The sequence below is a fragment of the Rhinopithecus bieti genome, unplaced genomic scaffold (genome assembly GCF_001698545.2).
Source record: "Rhinopithecus bieti isolate Rb0 unplaced genomic scaffold, ASM169854v2 scaffold_18504, whole genome shotgun sequence".
NCBI lineage: Eukaryota > Metazoa > Chordata > Mammalia > Primates > Cercopithecidae > Rhinopithecus > Rhinopithecus bieti.
Window position 1 is genome coordinate 317,932 of NW_016809260.1, and position 18,038 is coordinate 335,969.

Here is an 18,038-nt window from a genome sequence, read left to right on the forward strand (position 1 = left end):
TGCATCACTGAAAAGCTCCCCTGGTCATCTAATGTGCAAGTGGATTTTAAAACCACTAACTTAAAGAGGTGGAGGGAACTTTGGAGAAGGGGCTGAAGGTACAGATAGGTTTCTCGATGATAAACGATAATGGCCTGAATGTACAAACTGTGCTCTCCAAGTGTGCCTGTGCCCCCATGAACCCTCAAGGAACTGAGTAGCAGCAGCCCCTCCTCCCAAGTTCATTACTCCTTTTTGTCTCAAAGCAGAGATTCTGATCCAACAGCTAGATGTGGTCTTTGCCGGGAACTTGAGTTGATCTTTCTGCTTTATTTTAATCTTCCTCCACACTTTTCCAGGTGATCTGAAGAAAGCAGGAACTGTCCTGTAGGCATTTAAGAAGGGGAGGGGGAGTTGTTACAGGTGGCTTCCAGCCCTGACCCAATCACTGACACAGGTCAAGCCCCTTCTTTCCGCTGTGCCTCCATGTGACTCCCGTAAAATGTGATGGTAGGACCGATGTGGAGGATGGCAAGAATGACAATGTGACACTTAATCTTTACAAAGCAGTGTGTGCCTTAGACTCCAGATTTACAAAGATCATCTAATGTAATCCACAGGCTCCTCGGGAAGTGAGTAGAGTAAGAATCCCCATTTACAGGTGAATTCACTGGGACTTCAGAGAGATAAGTGACTTGCCCAAGATCACCAGCTAAGTTACACTAACCGCAGATGGCCTCCAGAGACCAGGGCCTTAAACACTGCATTTTATGTCACTTTAAAAAACACAGTGAAGTCTCCTTCTAATCGCTCTGTAATTCTTCAACTCTTTGGCTTTCTTTCCCTGAAGGGGCACGGTATGAATTGCAGGCTTCAAAGGCTTTGAAGGGGCAGTGGTTTTACTGAAAACTTACGGCAAGCTTCTGGAAGTGAGTCTGAGGCGCACATATGGGGAAATGACATCATGAGATTTCATCGCCTGGCTTCCCCACAGGTGCTCCCCTGAGGGTTTCGGGAGCCTGACAATAGCTGGCTTTTCTTCCAGCTCCGGGAGCATCTCTTCTGGCAGGTGGAAACGTAACATCACGTGGTCAGAAGGACCGGCTCCTATTTGGATGGTGAGACTAGGATCTAGTGAGTGCTAGGAAGATTCTGGGGGGTATTTCTTCACCGTGAAAAGTAGACTCCAATTCTTTAACTCTCGTATTCTATAATTTTAAATGAGGTAAATCTAACCGCTCCCTTCTTGGCTCAGTGTTACTACAAAGTAAAATGCAAGTATTAACATTGAAAATAATGTCCCTTTAAACAATATCCGGAAACTCGTTGTGGGGCATTTCCAGTATATCCATAAAGCAAATAAAACAACTTAATTATTTGTTTCTCTAAGGGAAGAAGCTAAACTCGAAATTAATTTGGTTCGGCCTGTGAAACAATTCGTTTGCTCTGCCTAATTCTGCCAATTAAAGAACTTTTCCCCGACACAATTAGCAAGTAAATCAGCGGCGGGGAGCGAAGAAGGAGCCTCGGCGACCGGGGTTGGGTGGAGCGCGGGACAGAAACCCCGGAGGCCGAAGGGGCCGGACCGCGCGGCAGCAGTACCGCGCCTGGAGCGCACGGACCAGCTGGGGACCAGCTCGCACTGACCCGGCAGTCACCAGCCAAAGTCTGGGTGTCAAACAGCGCAGCCGGGGATCGAGCCGTCTTGGCCTCCAGATCCTTCTCCGAACCCCGCGGGATTCTGGGGAGACGTCCCGCAGGCGGCCCCCACGCAACCCGCGGGAATGGGCAATCCCACCCACCGCTCCACACTCCCCGACCCCCTCCCCAGGCCGGCTCTCGGAGCCGCGGGGGCTGCGCGCGCACCTAGGGCCGCGCCCCCCACTGCCCCAGGTCTATAGCGGCCTTTGCCCGGGAAAGGCGGGGATAGCGGCCCCTGCTGACAGTTCTGCAGAACAGCAGAAGTACTTACGTTTTTTCTTTTTTTCCTACCATTCTCCCTACCTTTTCCAGGTGGTGGTAGTGGTGGGGGGAAATAGATGTTGACCTGTGTGCATTTATTCTTCGTGAAGCCTCTTGAGCAGAGGTCTGTACTTGCAGAAGCGACAGAAAAGGGAACATGGACTTATTAGTGGTCCTAGTCTCAATTAGGGAACAGGCACAGTTTCCAATATAAAGGAACTTGGCCTAAGTGGGACTGAGACCCCGACCTCCGCACTTGGCTTTTCTCAGCCAATTCCATGACTAGTAAGTATCTCTCCGAGAACTGCTGAGTGGCCCGGTGTTCGTTTGTTTAAAGGCTGCGACTATGGTCCTCACCATCGGCGAAGCCCCCCCTTGGGGAGTAAGAGTCGCGGCGCGCAGTTGCTTTCGGGGCGCAGCGGCAGGGGGAGGGGAACGTGGTGTGACCCGACGAGTTGGCACAAGCCTGTAACTGCAAGACTTTGTAGCTACTGAAAGTTCAAGTGGTGAAAGAAGGCAGTGCCTGCCATTCTTCGTGTGATCATAACAATAGCGCCTTGGAAGTGGTTGCGATTTTCTTCTTCCATAAAGCTTTTGGGTTCTCACTGGAATTGCTTGCGTGTTATTTCTGAAGTTCACTTATTTCTAAGACCAGTCCACACAATGTAAACTTTAAGAAGTTTTAAAATAGATCGCCGTCGTTAAAAACGCCATTCTCTACACTGTAGTTTATTTGCTTACTTCGTATGCTTTATTAACGTGTGTATGTGCGTAACTAATAGCTGTGTTCTTATCTTCCAAGTGTATTTTTAACCTCACCGGCTTCTATCCAATTCATCTAGCTACGTAGAGCGTCCATCGCTTCTGGAATCTACCTCTTGATGACAGTAATCAGAATCAGAAAGGCTCGCCGTTCACTTACCCTCATCCTTTAAAACTTTTCCATTTAAGAAAATCGATGAACAAAACCTTTCTTGTAACTCGCTCCTGCACTACGTCTATTTTATTTATTTTCTGATGTGGCAGGACTCAGCAATGCTGTCCGGGATTTTCTCTGCTAGAGCAGAGGTGGGGTGGGGAGGTGAGGGCTGGGCTCCAGCCGGAGTCGCCCCCGCTGAGCCTCCGCCTAGCGCTCGGTGGGGCCAGGAATCCTGGTGGAAGGAAGCGGCGCTGGCCAGTTGGTCCAAGGCTCCACCTGCAGCCACACCGCGTAGTTTCCCCCCCCTGCCTCGCTCACTCACACTCACATCCACCACAGCTCTCCTTTGGGTCGGAGGAGACGCCAGCCAAAGTAGGCGGAGTAGCGGGAGGAGAGTCCGATCTGCGCAATCCAGTCCGGGACTTGGCTCCGCCCGGGAGCGGCGGCCTCTCCGGTGACAGAGGAGTAGTGAGCGGCACGGGGTGAGGCTGCCTCCAACTCCGCTCCCCGCGCACTCGGCTGCCCAGGCGCTCGGGACCCAGCAGCGGCGCTCCTCCGCGGTGCCGGTCGCCCGCGATGCCCGCTTAGCAGCGTGTAGCAGCGTCCAGCAGCGTCCAGCATCACCACACCCGCGGCACCGCGCTCCCGGCCGCACAGCCGGGCCCGAGCTTGCACCCCTGCCCCAGCCCCCGCCCCACCCCCCGCTCTGAAATGACTTGTTAATCGGCGCAGACACCACCAAGGGGACTCACCGGAGTGGATTCCAAGTGGAATTTGCATTTGGAGAAGAGTTTCTTGAACATTTACCCCCTTCCTTGTTTTCTTTTTCTTTTTCTTCTTCTTTTTTTTTCGGCTTCTTTCTTTTTTCCTCTCCCCTTCTCCGCTCGTCATTGGAGATGAACACATCGCGTTTGCATCCCAGAAAGTAGTCGCCGCGACTATTTCCCCCAAAGAGACAAGCACACATGTAGGAATGACAAAGGCTTGCGAAGGAGAGAGCGCAGCCCGCGGCCCGGAGAGATCCCCTCGATAATGGATTACTAAATGGGATACACGCTGTGCCACTCCGCTCCGAGCCCCGGCCGCCTGTCTGTCGATGCACCGAAAAGGTACGGCCCGGGCGCCCCGGCGCGCCCCACCTCCCAGGCAGCAGAACTCCAGCCTGAGGGTTCCGGGGCCGTGGCTAGCGCGTGCTGTCGGCTTTGTGGTGCCTACGTTTTATTTTGTCTTGTGTCTCTGTTTCCCGAGCGTTCCCCGGTCCTAGAGGGGGAACCATGAGCCCTGCCTGCCTTTCCTCCAAGCCCTGCGCCCCAGAGTACGCCAGGCTACAAGTCGAGAGCTTTCCCACCGCGTTGCGCACACGCCCGGCGCCGCCCCGGGCCGCGAAGGCGCGTATGGCTGTTCCTCCCGGGGGTGTGTGTGTGCGAGACCCAAGGCTCATCCTCACGCGGGCCAAGCAGGGAGCAGAGCGGGCTCTGGAGGGTGGGATTCTCGGAAGCTCCCTGGCCCGGTGTCGAAGGCGGGGGAAGGGGTTGTGCCCTCTAGGGCTGGAGGGGGGTGGGTAGAACAGCGCTGTTTTCGTCCAGTGCCAGGTGGGAGAAGGGGTTCCGCGGAGACGGTGTGGAAGCGGAGAGAATCTTTTGTTGTCAGTGTGGGGTCTGGGCTGGGCTCCGTGGAGTGCGAGAAACTTGTGATGGCCCTCGGCACCCGCGCGCCCTGTCTCTTGGTGAGATCCTGGCTCCTGTGGCCGCTGCCACCAGAGGTTCCAGGCTTTGTTTGCTCGAATAAGTGTCCAGGAGCAGCCGTTCGGGTGACGCGGCGCCCCCGCCCTGGGTCCTGTTCGCCGCCGCAGCTCCCAACCCGAGCTGCAAGGATATAGCCCGTCGCGACTGCGTCCCTCCTGAGACACCCAGCCCTTTGCACCGGGCTGGCGCACAGTACGCCCTCCTCCTAGATCAGCGCGGTCTCGCTCTGGAAAGATGACCCAGGAGGGGGAAGGGTGAGAGACCTGGCAGGAGATGGCCCTGGGTTTGAAACCCAGACGAGGGCTCTGTCCCGACTCCTCACTGTGTCCTAGGGCGCTGCCATGGGGGCAATGGGGCGCTGGAGAGTAAGCGGGGCAGTGCCCACCCACCCTGCCTGATCCTGCTGGGGCGGGAAGTGTCTCTTGTCCCGATTCTCCGCGTTTTGCTCAGCTCCTCGCTGTGGGAGATGGTGCAAAACAGGATCCTGAGGTCTCCTCCCTCCTCGCATGACCCAAGCGGTACGGGGGGAGCCGGGGAGCGGTCTCGTACTTGTGGACGTCGGGAAAGGAAACGGGATTCCGCTGCTTTTCCCGCTCCCTCGCCGCCCCTCCGCCCAGCGCCTCCTCCCACTTTACAGCGGCGGGGTCAGTAGACCAGGCGCTTCTGGAAAGTTTCCCTGAAAGCCAGGCGGCAGGCACGACCGGATTGGGGCTCAGCATGTGCAGTCTGAGGGAAGCTAGACCTGGAGGGAGTCATGCGGACAGCTCCGGATGCAGCTAGGAGCTAGAACCTGGCCCTTTGGAGAGTGGAACCTCCTGGCCCGCAGTACTTGCTGGACAAGTCGGGGAAGGGATGGATGGGGAAGCAGGACCTGGAGGCAGGTGCGGCCACTGTGGACAGAGGCTGAGACGAAGGTGCGTGTGGACGCAGGCCGGGACTCGCTGGCTTGCAAATAGCCAGCTCCAAGCGCAGCATCCCGAGCCATCTGCGCCCCGCGCACGATTTCCCAGTGTGTCTATCCAGGGAGGGGCGAAGCAGAACCAGGTGTTGGTGGAGCGGGCCAGGAATGGGAGACTGGAGGCGGTCTTCACAGCCAGGGCAAGCACTTCCAGGGAGCCTCCGGCCTGCATCGCAATGGGGAGCCCTGCAGGCTGTTCCGCGTCGGTCTTTGAGAGAAAGGTGGCTGCTTTGGAACCGCGGTGGCCAGGCACAGCCACAGTGGGATCGCTCCTTTTTTTACGCTCAGCTTTTTTACGCTACTGAATGCGATCTGTGAAAGGTTTAAAACACAGGCGCGCAAGGACACACACACACGCACACACTCGCGCTTGTAGGCACAACTTTCTTTACCTCAGATCTGAAAAGCCATTTAACCCACTTGCAGTGTTGTGCCAACAGGTCTCAGAAAAGCTATTTAATGCCCCCCAGCGCTGGCTTTTAAGTCTTTCCAGGATGGGAAGGTCGAGTGCCTTTGCCTTGTCTTTCTTTAGTCCTGAAATTGTTCGTCGTCCTTCCCCTGGTGGACACATCTTGGGCATTGAGTCCGTGGTATGCTACAGTGATGGCGGGGAAGACTGGTGGTTTAATTAATTATTTAATTATGTTTTCTCCCCAAAGTAAAGATGCCTATGTTTAATTCTGAATGAAAATACTCTACACTTTTTTACACCATACCCAAATGGCTACCAGAGGTCAAGATGGCAAGAATTTTGTATGACTTTTTAATGCTGTGCTTAGTCTGCATGGAGCAGTTTTATGATTTACAGTAAGCTTTGATTAAACTACTCCAGGCACCGAAGTTAATTATTAACCTAACCTTAAATACAGTGGTAGAACTATGTCTCCACCTATTAACCTAAACTATCTATTAAAAAATAATTGCACTAGGTATTTGAATTTTGTTTACCCATGCTTGTGTGTATGGTAATTTTTATTTGGATCTTGAGTAACCCTTGCTCCCTGTTACTATTTTGGTTTTAGGACGTTCTTGAATGAGGCACTTTGCAAACCAGTCTGAAGCAGAAAAGAACGAACATCAAATTTAAAATCTTACTCTTGTGTTATGAGTCATTTTTCAACTTGTTGTAAAGAAGCATTCTACTTTATTTATGTTTCTTATTTACAGTGTTTGTGAGTGACAACCTTCCCCATATGTTAGGTTTTGCAGCTATCACCTTTTAGAGCTGTGCTACATTCTCGATAACACATATAATCCACATATGTAAATGTTAAGCAGATACCAAAAATCATTTCTGAGGAGCCATCAGCTGAATATACTTACTGGACATAACAACTACGCTTAAATAGGTTAAAATTTTATAAGAATCAGTATAGAGCAGTCAAGTAAATGTCAAATGAATGAAACAGTTTTTCCACTCAGAGTGGACTTCTTTATTTTCCCTACAGTGAAAAAAGATATATGCCTTCAAGTGAGTGGTTATTACAAGGCATCAATAAGTGCACCTTTTTATTTACACACAAACACACACCCCTCAAGTTCTTCCAAAATCTAGTAAATGCTTTTTCCAACATTAAACACATATAGCAATTGCATTTTGAGTAGGCGAGTAACATTGCACTAGTGAAGTCGAATGTGTTGAATCAGAAGCATAGCGAGAATTAGGAAGACTGTTATCTTCACCAAATAAAAATAAGGCATCCAAATTAAGAACTTGTATTAGATTCAAAATAAGTAGTCATGCTTTAAAAGTAAATGGGTAGTTGTACTCCTATATGAAATGGAAGGAAAAATACGATTTTGAACCAGGAGTTAAGTCAGATAGTTTATTCTGTGTACATTGTGGTTCAGCTCTTTTCAGAACAGGACAAAAGAGTGATGATGGGATGAAAATTTTTTTAGAACTAGATTGCCAAGAGCTAATATAGTCTCTCCATCTTATTTGTTTGCAGGAAGGAATCACAGAACAAGCTAAGCTAATTGCAAATGCTTTAATTAGGCATCTGCCATTTGTGTAAGGCAATGCCTAGGAAAGCCTATCTCTGCACTGCCCCTCTCCACACCCTTCTTTAGGTTTAGACAATTTTCTGTCCTCCTGGAGTAGACGAGTGCTCCTTGACATATTTATATAGGAGCTTTGTGTTATGGCAGCCACATTTGTGCATGCTGAGGAAGGCGATGTCTTGAAGCGTTCTGCCGGGCCCTCCCATATCAGGACCCCCCACTCTCTTGGGGTGCCTTGGAGCCAAGTTTTCTCTGAGATATTTCTATTTCAGTGTGAAGGCTTTTCTCATCTGCTTTAAAATGTGCTGCAAGAGCAACTGAGCTATTCTCTACTGGCAACCACATGGTTGCCTCTTGGGGATATGGTAAGGTAGAGAAAGGAGGGAGGCATTTAATCCCTTTGAAATGAGCAAATGAGATGTCATACCACACAAACCTCAAGGGGAGGAGTTCAGGACTTCTCACCATGGGACTGTTGCATATAGTCCATACACAAGGGTATCTTGCTTTGTGAAACAGATGAGCTCTTGCAAAACTTTATTACAATAATTCCATTTACACCAATAGAGGGTATCATATAAAACCGTAATACACTGATGATTCCCAAGTAACCTCTTCAGCTTAGACCTCTCTCCTGGACCTCACAAGTAACCAGCGCTTAGTGGGTAGGCAGCTCCTCCTGAACCTAATAGAGATCTCAAATTTAGGTTTAAAAAAACCTAATTCTGTATCTTTCTCCCCCGTATCTGCCTTTCTCATGATCTTCTCCATCATAGTAAATGGCAACTCCATTCTTTGAGTTGCTGGCCTGAGTTTAGTTCTCCTTGAAGCTTCTGTCTGACGCCTACATCCGTGGTGGCTGCAGTGCTGTTGGCTCCACCTTCGGAAGGCCTGCGGGCTTCCTTCAGGTGATGCTTCTCTGTGTGGCCCTCAAATTGGCCAAGCCATGGTCGTCTCCTGCTAGGTTTTCATGCCAGCTTCCCAACTAGCTTTCCTGCCTCTGCTCTTTTCTCAGCGCAACAGCCAAAACGCAGCAGTGATTTTTTCTTAAACTAAGCCCTATCAGATCACTACTCTGCTCAGATGTTTTCCCATCTTATTCCCATAAAAGCCAAGTCCTTTCTTTGGTCTTTGCAGGCCCACATGATCTGCACTCAGGCTCCCGCCTCTCTGACCTCCACCCCTTGGGCTTCCTTGCATTTGTCAAGCATGGCATATACTTGGGGGCCTTTGCAAGGACTTACTCTTTCATGCCTTGGGGTGGTTCCTTCCCCAGATAGCTACATGATTTGCTTCTCACATTCTTCAGGTCTCTGTTCAAATGTCACTTTCTCAGTGAAGCCTTTTGATCCTCTTATTTACTTTACTCTTTCCCACAGAACTCCCCACCGCTTGGCAGTCCTTATTTTTTTCTTAGCATTTTTCACAGTCTGACAAACTATATGTTGTCCTTGTTGATTTTCTGTCTTCCACTAGAACATAATGCCATAAGGATAGACATTTTTAGGTTTTATTCACTCTGGCACCTAAAACTGTGCCTGGCACATCATGGGCCATCCATAACAAGTGTTTGTTGAATGAATAAACAGTGAATCCTTTTTTGCAAACAACTAGTCTTTATTTTATCTATTTTGTCTGCCTTTTATATCATGTTTTTATCAAATGAGATACTTCATGCATGAATGTGTGTGTGTATAATCTTCCAAGCACATAGGTGGTATGGCTCATGCATCATTAGTGGAACATTCACTGTGTTGTTTTTCTAGTTGTAGTGATGCATTGGAGCCTGTTCATTCCCACACTCTCACCCAGTCCCCTCCTGTGTCCAAGAGCACACATCTGTGAGACACCTGGTTGTAACTGGAGGGAGTCTGAGTTAGGTAAAATCAACTTGCCAAGAAACAGAGCTAAGAAGACAGCCAGCATTTATGGGGCTTGAGCTTTTGACCCTGGCCTCATTTGTTCTGCATTCTAACCACTGACCACAGAACGTTCTTGTTTTTTTGGAGTTTGCTAATAGTAGTTTTAAAATTCAACTTTCTGTCAGGAGAATATAGCATACTTTACTAATCCATGTTTCTTCCCCGTACCCATACGGTATATCTGCTGTTGAGGATCCTGCACTTGGAGTCAAGAAGACTTGGGTTCCAGACTCTTACTACCTTGGACAAATCACTTAACTTCTCTGAGGCTGCATTATTTTAACTGAAAATTGTGAATAGTAAACCTTTTCTTCCCAACTTATAGGATTGCTGGGAGAATATGAAATCATGAATGTGAATGTATTTAGCGAAATATTACACGCACTCTGGAAATTTGGGAAGTTTGATGTTAACCCCCTCTTTCCCACTCCAGACCCTGGATATAACAGAGATCCTACTTCATCTTCTAAATTATTTTTAGAAGAATATACACTGTTCATGTAGTTTTAGTGTAAATCACATCATGCAACTAAATAATATGTTTGAATTCATTGAAATTGTACAGTTCACTTAGCACATGGATAGCAACTTTATTAATTAGAACACCAACCATGTCAAGGAAACATTGCTTTCAACATGATCATTAAATCAGGCAAGGTCATGGGAGTGCCACTCTGCCAGGAATTATTTTAAAAGTAAGATAATTGTTTTTGCTCAGTTAAATTCTGAAATACTTCAAATCAATGTAATCATTAATGTAACACAGGTATGTCAGGGTGAACCAGGACTAGTAGAAGTTTCCATTTTTGCTGTAACAAGGCCAAATTCATTAGATTTTGTGGCATGAAGTTAATAAATGTGAAGGGACTGTTGGAGGCATTGCTGAAGTCATGCTTTTTTGACAGACAATACCATGGATTTGTTTTGCCATTTGCTAACAGTGGGACTTTATGCCAGTTTCTTTTCTCCTTCAGTTTTCATTTGCAAAGTGCTTGTATGATGATAATGTTATGGTTTTGAGAAGAATAAATGTGATAACATCTGTAAAATGCATAGCACAGTAACATCTGTAAAATGCATGTCACAATGCTGGGCACACAACAAGCAGTCGTTCAACATAAGGTATTATTTTTACTTGAGTAAGAGTAGTTATGAAAAATGCCCTAGGAATGGATTTTGAAAAAGCAGATAGTACCTTTATTGTGGGGACAGGGGAAACAGTACAAAAGGAAATGGCTCTGAATCTGTAATATAAAGAGATGATGCAAAAGGAAACAACCTTTGGACTAGAAATAAACATTCATACCATAAACAGGCCATAATGTCTTGGGTTTTAAGTTGAGGAGCATGTGAACACGACACTTGCAGGGAAACAGGAAGCCCGGAAACTTTGGAATTTGAAATATCACACTCGAAACATGGAAGGAAAAAAGCAGTATATATAAAAAATAATAATAATAATAACAAGCAGAGCCTTATATCAAACAGGAGCCCAAGGGATAGCTTTTTAAAAATGATAGCTGTCACTTATTAACATTTTAATAATAAAATATACACTCTGCACCTACATTTAGAATCTGAAAGCAACCCATAATGACTATTTTAGGGATGAGTTGAATCCCCAAGGACCACACCTGTCTTAGGAGAGAAACCCGGCTGCTGATTGGAACCCTTGAGGGGGTTGTGGCTAGGCCTTCTGCAAGAAGGTCTTCAGGGTGGGCATGCATCTGCCAAGTCACTCTTCCCTGGCCAAGCTTGAAATCAGTTTGGGAGAGTGTGAATCTCCCAGCAAAAGCAAACTACTGCCTTCCACACCAAAGGCAGGAAATAATTGCCTGACCCCAGTAGAGAGAGCAGTTATTCTACTGACAGACACACTACTACAAAACCTGAAATTTGATTCAAATGATAGTCATACAAGTTCTTATCAGTGAGAAAAATCTGACTTCTAAAAGGCACAGCTGAAGGGGAAATAAATTGATGTTATCACCACAATTCCCTGCTACCATGATGTTTTCTAGGAATGCCTCCATGGCTTAGAGTTACGGTTATTTTCATCTAGGAAATAATATGTTCTCAAACTCTGTAAGTGGAAAGGGAATGGAAAGAGTGTGAGATAAATCAGTAATTAACATGCTGCAAGGACTGAAGTTTCAGATCCTTCTTAGCAGCCAGTATGATGACTGTTGCTTTGAAAGTATTGTTAGTAATAGATATTTCCTCATGCAGCCTTTAGACTTGAAGCTTTCTTTTAATATTCCTGGGTGCTTTCTAGGAATTTCCAACTAACCTATAATTGTCGTCTGTAGAAAATTAAATTCAGAGAACCCATGCCAATTAAAAAAATTTAGCAGAAGAAGCTCTAAAATTGGTGCTGTTCACCCCTTTCTTAGCCCTTTTGCCCCTCTACGCTTCAAAGACCAGCCTTTGGCCATGATTTGATTTGAAGCATTTATAGAACAGAACAGGATCTGGCATTAAATACAATGAAAACATGCCATTGGAAAATAAACATTGTTAGAGACTGGGAAGAAATAAAGATTGTATTAATTATGGTTTAATGTTCTATGAGAGTTTTACAGACAAGCTCTCTGTGATGGATCCATTCTTCTTTCCCTGGTCCTATTCCTGATTCATTTTTTAAAGAAGAATATTCAATCTTTTCATTAATATTGCAGCAACTTCAGCACTTCCCCGCCCCTCCCCCAGACTCCTACTGTCCTTGAATGAGGAAACTGAGAGAATACTGATTGAGCTGCTGAATGGAAACGTTCCTTCCCTGAAAATGGAATGCTTTACAAAAAATTGCATTCCACAAAAAAACACTCAAAACAATTCAACAACTGTCCCTCCGCCTTTCTACCCAGAGAGCCACTTGACTTCATTCACATATTTTGGTTTTTCAATGTGTTTGTTCTTAGGCCTCAAATACCCAGGTGGAAAACCATTCTATTAAGCCTTTCACTATTTTAAAAACATGAGCATCTGAGTTTCTAAGAACATTCTCATTCCTGCATAGTGAGTGATAAATAGAAACCAAATTGTTTATAGCATTCTAAACTCAAGTATATGTGGCAGAATGGCAATGGAGTTGATTTTTATAAGAATACTTGTTAATGGTTTTCGAGATAGATCCTGTGCTAATTCTTCTTGTATCATGAATGATGGCCCTAGCTAGACACTGTCGCTGGGATCTTCATCTATTAATCATGGAGGCTGCTTTCTTATTCGGTTGCCATAGTTTCAGTGCCTCAGATAGTGTTGGGGTGTCTTGGGAAAGGTTTGAGATATACTAGGGCTTGCAAGCCTTGCAGTGATTTTGGCAGTTGTGCTCTGAAAAACTGAAAACCGCTTCTCATATAATTCAGTGTTGGATTAAAAGAGGCAACTTCTGAGAGTGTCTCCCTGGACCTTGTTATGTGCACATCCAGCTGATATTTACTCCAGGATTTGCCTCTTGCTCAGTCTTGCTGGCAAAAAATAAATAAATCAATCAAAATACAGTCCAGAGGCTGATGTCACTTTCATATTTCAACAAGAAAGCAAAGGGGTGCAAACTCTTCATTAAGGCTAGTCACAAATGTGGAGGTAAATGAGGGCATTCATGACTTTGCTTAAAATTTCAGCTTCATAATTTAGTTTTGGCTCTGCAGATTACTAAATAAATAAAATGACATCATGATTGCTGTGTGTTGTGTGTTATTTTGGCAATGGAAACATGTAGAGCTTTACTTCAGGTTTAACCTTTTCTTTTTTACACTTGACACTCATTGCTAAGGAGCTAGAGACCATTTTACTGTATTTTGCAACAAAAGGCACATACATTTTGGACAGTGGGTCTGCTGCTTTGTCAACTTTTGAATAGTATATGAACATTTTTCATTTATTTAATAATTTCAATATTTTGCTTTTTTTTTTTTTTTTTTTTAGGTTTGTGACTATAGGGTTGATTAGAAAATGTTCTCCAGTGGTGTATACGTTGTGTGACTTGGTCAAGAAAGGATTTGGGGAGTAAATTGCTGTAAGAGGGTGATACACAGACCCACATTCCGGTGACTTATGTGCTTCACGTGTGATGTAGAACACAGCTTGCTTCTGTGAGGCAAATTCGGCCTTGTATAACAGATAGTGGTACACTTCATGTTTCAGTTTCCATTTCTCAAGTGGACTTTCAAGGACTCCTACCAGTCTAAGCCAAGCAATTTAATTCCTTTGTAGATTAAAACATAAAATAATCTCACACGGGAAGCAAACAGTGCTGAATTCAAGACATGTAAAGCATAAATGAAAATCTAGGCTGATTTAGAAGAAGAAACTTTGAATTCCTTACAAATGGGACTAATCTAGAAAAGTAGTCATATTTTTTTCTGTTTTACTAGAAAATGACTAGTTTTTATTTCAGAGTGAGCTTCAAAGCAGCGTTTTAAATTTCTCCAGATCCAGCCTGCCCAAATTTTTGTGTAAGATCAACAAGCATTTTTAATGCACGTGCCTATTTTCTTGACCCATCCCTTACCCAAGCACACTAAAGGACTGATTTTAGAGGCCAATAATGTGAAGTGCATTAAAAGGATAACATGGCCTTAATCGCTCCTGGCTTCACCAGGCTTCTAGGCACTGGAATTTCTTGTGGAGAAATACTTTTAAGTGTCACAGCAGTTTTTGATCATGTGGTCTGGCTCACCCAGAGGCTTCAATTATCTCCCAGCCCTTCTCCACTTCCCCTCAGATATCTCCAAGAAGCAAAGAAAATGTGCATTTGTAAATTCAGTATTATGGACCCCTGCTTATTTGGCAGGGTAAGAAAATAGGTTCTGTTCATTTTACCATATTCGCATAGGCTAAATGTTTAAACAACAAAAGACATGGAATGGAGGAGAACAGTGGGACTAAGATCAAAGCTTTTTTCATTAAAAAGAATTTTGTTGAATTGAGTTCATTCTCCTCTCAAATGATAAGAAGATTGTGATTACTCTTGGGTGTCGGGTTAGACACAACATTGCACACGTAGCCTTAAGAAAAGTAAAGAGTACTTTTTGTGTGGATGTCAGTCAAATACAATGTGGACTTTAATTAACCTTAATTAATGATTTCTGATTACAGATTTTCTTTTGTATGCCTTGGAGGCTGTATTTAGGTAGAGTATTTTCAGCCAGTAGTGACATGAACTTGCTTCCTTTGTCTTGCCATGCAAACCACACTAGATTCTCATTACAATGAAAAATGTGATTCTGCATCATTTCAGAATGGTCATACAAAGAATGAAATATCACTTGGGGAACAACTGAAATTTGTAGGTGGTGTGGAGTATTTGAATCTTCAGAGGAGTCATTTCTAATTCTAAAGGAATTTACCTATCAAAATTGCTGATACTTACTGGCTTCTGGCTGGATTTGAGGCCATTCCTTCCAAAGATTGAATGAGATTTTAAGTGGTGCCCCAGTTCTTTCAAATAAAAGCATACTACAGAAGTGCTGGACCTAGTAGCATTTCCATTGTCCAAGTATACCGTTTACAAAGTACTAAACATAACAACTAGGGAATATTGTAGACACTGTGGAGAATTGGGCATCTTTTTTTTTTTTTTTCCCATGAAGGCAATTTATTAACAGAAAATATTTTGAGGAGTTTTGTTCACAGACAGTGACCACGGCAACCCCTCTTCCTGCGGGTGCTGTCAAAGGGGATGGGGGTGACGTCCTCAATCCGCCCCATCTTCATACCGGAGAGGGCAAGGGCTCTGAGGGCCGACTGGGCCCCAGGTCCGGGGGTTTTGGTCCTATTTCCTCCTGTGGCCTGGAGTTTGATGTGTAAGGCAGTGATACCCAGTTCCTTGCACCTGTGAGCCACATCCTGGGCTGCCAACATAGCAGCATATGGCGAGGATTCATCTCAGTCTGCCTTCACCTTCATCCCACCAGTCACACGGCAGATCTTTGCCAGAAAGATCAGTGACATGGACAAAAGTGTCATTGAAGGATGCAACGATATGGCAGACACCAAATACGTTTTCTCCTTCAGCCACCTGAGGTCAGAGGCTGATGACCTGTTCTTCCTTTTCCTTCCCCTTTCGAGGTGCCATTTCTGCACATTGTCTCCACACCGGAAAGAATGGGCCTTATTTTTGATTAAAAGTACTTTTTCCTGTGTCATGAGTTTTAGAACAGATATCAAAACCTGAATAAGGATGTTAATGTGCTATTTACATTCAACTTTTAACTAGAGGGTCTAATAAAGGCTAGATATATTAATGCCAATTTATGAATTAAATTTCTCTGTGAACAATTATTTTGTAGCTTATACAAAACCCTAATAGCATATAACCCATCTAGTTTAGTGTAATTATGCTTATGAATTATAAATGCTTAGCTTTTACAATTAGACTTACCGATCTGTAGGCACTTTAATGAGAAATTACCGAAATTAAATTGATTCATAATATTTGCTGTACTGTGTTCCAGGGTAGTGGTTATCTAAAATAATTTTTAGAGTATGTGTCTGACTGCATGCAGTATGGCTTTACTTTTAATAGGAAAAGAGTCCTCTCTGTTGCATGATCCCACCTTTGTCCAAGGAGGAGATGTCAAAAGTTAGAAAGAGCAGAGTAGTTTCATATGTAGCCAAGAGAAAAGGTAACACATCTTTTGGATACATTTTTTTTTAATTATAAAGGGATGTTCAGAGTACAGGGAAAGGTTTCTATTAAAAAGTCAACTTTTATCTGCAAGGTGTTTCCTCTCATTTGTGATAAGGGGAAGTTCAACATGTTCAATATGCTGGTTAATTAATTCTCCAGGGATATCTCCGAGTGTGATGCTTTCGTTTTCATATTTTGTTGTGTCCAAAACACAAAACCTGTTAATATTGCCCAAACACATCCGTTCCCAAGAATTAAAAGGACAATGTAATTGCTTTTGCTACTAGAAAACAGCTACATCGAGTTCTCCAGCAGATCTTCCAACATGCCAGGTGTGCAAGACAAGCCTTTGAAATGTTGTGAATAACTTGACATTATCACATTGTTATTGAAATGCAAATTCTGTGTAGAACATGAAAGAGTTTTAAATGTACGAATAGGACAATGCAAGTCGTCAACCATACTTAGTCTTAACTTGCCTGTTCTGTGAAAAGTAATCATAATGTATTTGCATCTTTTATTGTTTTTCCTTGGCCATGTTTAAAGTGCTCAACACACCTTCCTGGGTGGCACCTTGTTGGGGAGAGAATAGATTGGCTCCCAGCTTTGAGGTGTTTAGATAGGGGTGTTCTGCCCAGGAAGGAGATACGTTTCCCCAAATTAGTCTTGCTGAGTTCTACAATACAATTAGAAGTCAGGTTTACTGACTGTATTTAATGGTGTTATTATTAGCAATAAAGACTATTTATATAGTGCTTGTATTTTTCAAAGTGTGTTTATAAACATTGCCTTATTTCATCTTATCACAACCCTCCAGGTTAGGCAGGATAGGTATTATTACACCCAATTTAAAGATGAGATAACAGGTTCAAAGAGGTCAAGTAATTTGCCTAAGAGCACACTTCTGGTAAGGGAAGGGCCTGGACAAGGTCCCAAACCATATGAATCTGAGTTTTGTGCTCCTCCATATCGCTGTGTTGTTTACTCAGTATTTAAAATTTAAAAAGTATTAAAATTGTCCAATCCTAGTTGTTCTCACATGGCTCCTATTACACAGAAGTGAATCCTGACACAGAACAAGTTTAGAAGTAGCTTTTTGAGGATTTCATCTGAGGCTTTAGTGCAACCGGGACCTAAATTCCGACTTCTCAGTGAAATACCATTGCTAGGAGGGGACACTCACTGTCTCTGGATGTTCTTAGAGTCTTGAGTCAAAGTCACCCTAAGAAATATCAAATGGCAAATGGTAGGTGATTTTATTTGGGATTCTAGTCCTATTTTATGGTCGGGATAAAAATAAATAGTTACATAAGGGTGGCATTTTTGACCCTGGCACAGGGTAGAACTGGAAGGACAGAAGTTTGAATTAGATACTCTGTCAGGAATATCCTCCTGGGACTTGCAACTCATACCTATAAAACAAACATGTTTTTAGCAAGGAATTAAATAGACTGCATGGCACAACCTAAGTGAATCTTCCCTCTGACAAAGGTCATTGTACTCTGGTTCAGGCTACTAGATCTAGTGAAAGCAGCAGCTCAATTTAATAGATAATATATTTAGCACCTACTTTTGGCAAGGAAAAGTTCCACACACTGCAGAGAGACAGCGATGAACTAGTTCAGAATTTACTGCTTGCGTACCTACTGTAGGCCCACATTTTAGTGAAGAAGGTAGAGATGTGAAAAATCTTTCTAGTGTAAGGTCTGACTATTCTCTGTCCCAAATGCAGAATGCAGAAGATGCTAAGAAGGCCAAAAGTGGCTCTGTCCAGCTGGGAGATCAGGCTGGGCTCCATTGAAGGAGGAAGCATTTCAATTGCGGAGTGAGGTCTCCGTATTTGGGAGGCAAGGGGCAGGAGGAACAGTGGGGTGAAGGGAAAGGCAGGAGCAAGGCCCAGAGATGGGGAATG

General features: G+C 44.6%; 1 protein-coding gene and 1 pseudogene across 5 annotated transcripts in view; one reads left to right on the forward strand and one right to left on the reverse strand.

Moving 5' to 3' along the window:
• The first annotated feature begins 1,996 nt into the window (after positions 1-1,996).
• The window catches only part of SEMA6A (semaphorin 6A), a 136,115-nt gene continuing 120,073 nt past the window's right edge, over positions 1,997-18,038 (forward strand). For 3 of the 5 annotated variants that reach the window (XM_017889016.1, XM_017889006.1, XM_017889013.1), the window contains exon 1: positions 1,997-3,969. The gene's annotated coding sequence lies outside the window, so the exon portion shown is untranslated. The remainder of the gene's footprint in view (positions 3,970-18,038) is intronic. The other 2 variants (XM_017889003.1, XM_017889015.1) reach the window with 1 other exon arrangement.
• LOC108540021 (40S ribosomal protein S14 pseudogene) lies at positions 14,781-15,571 on the reverse strand (annotated as a pseudogene).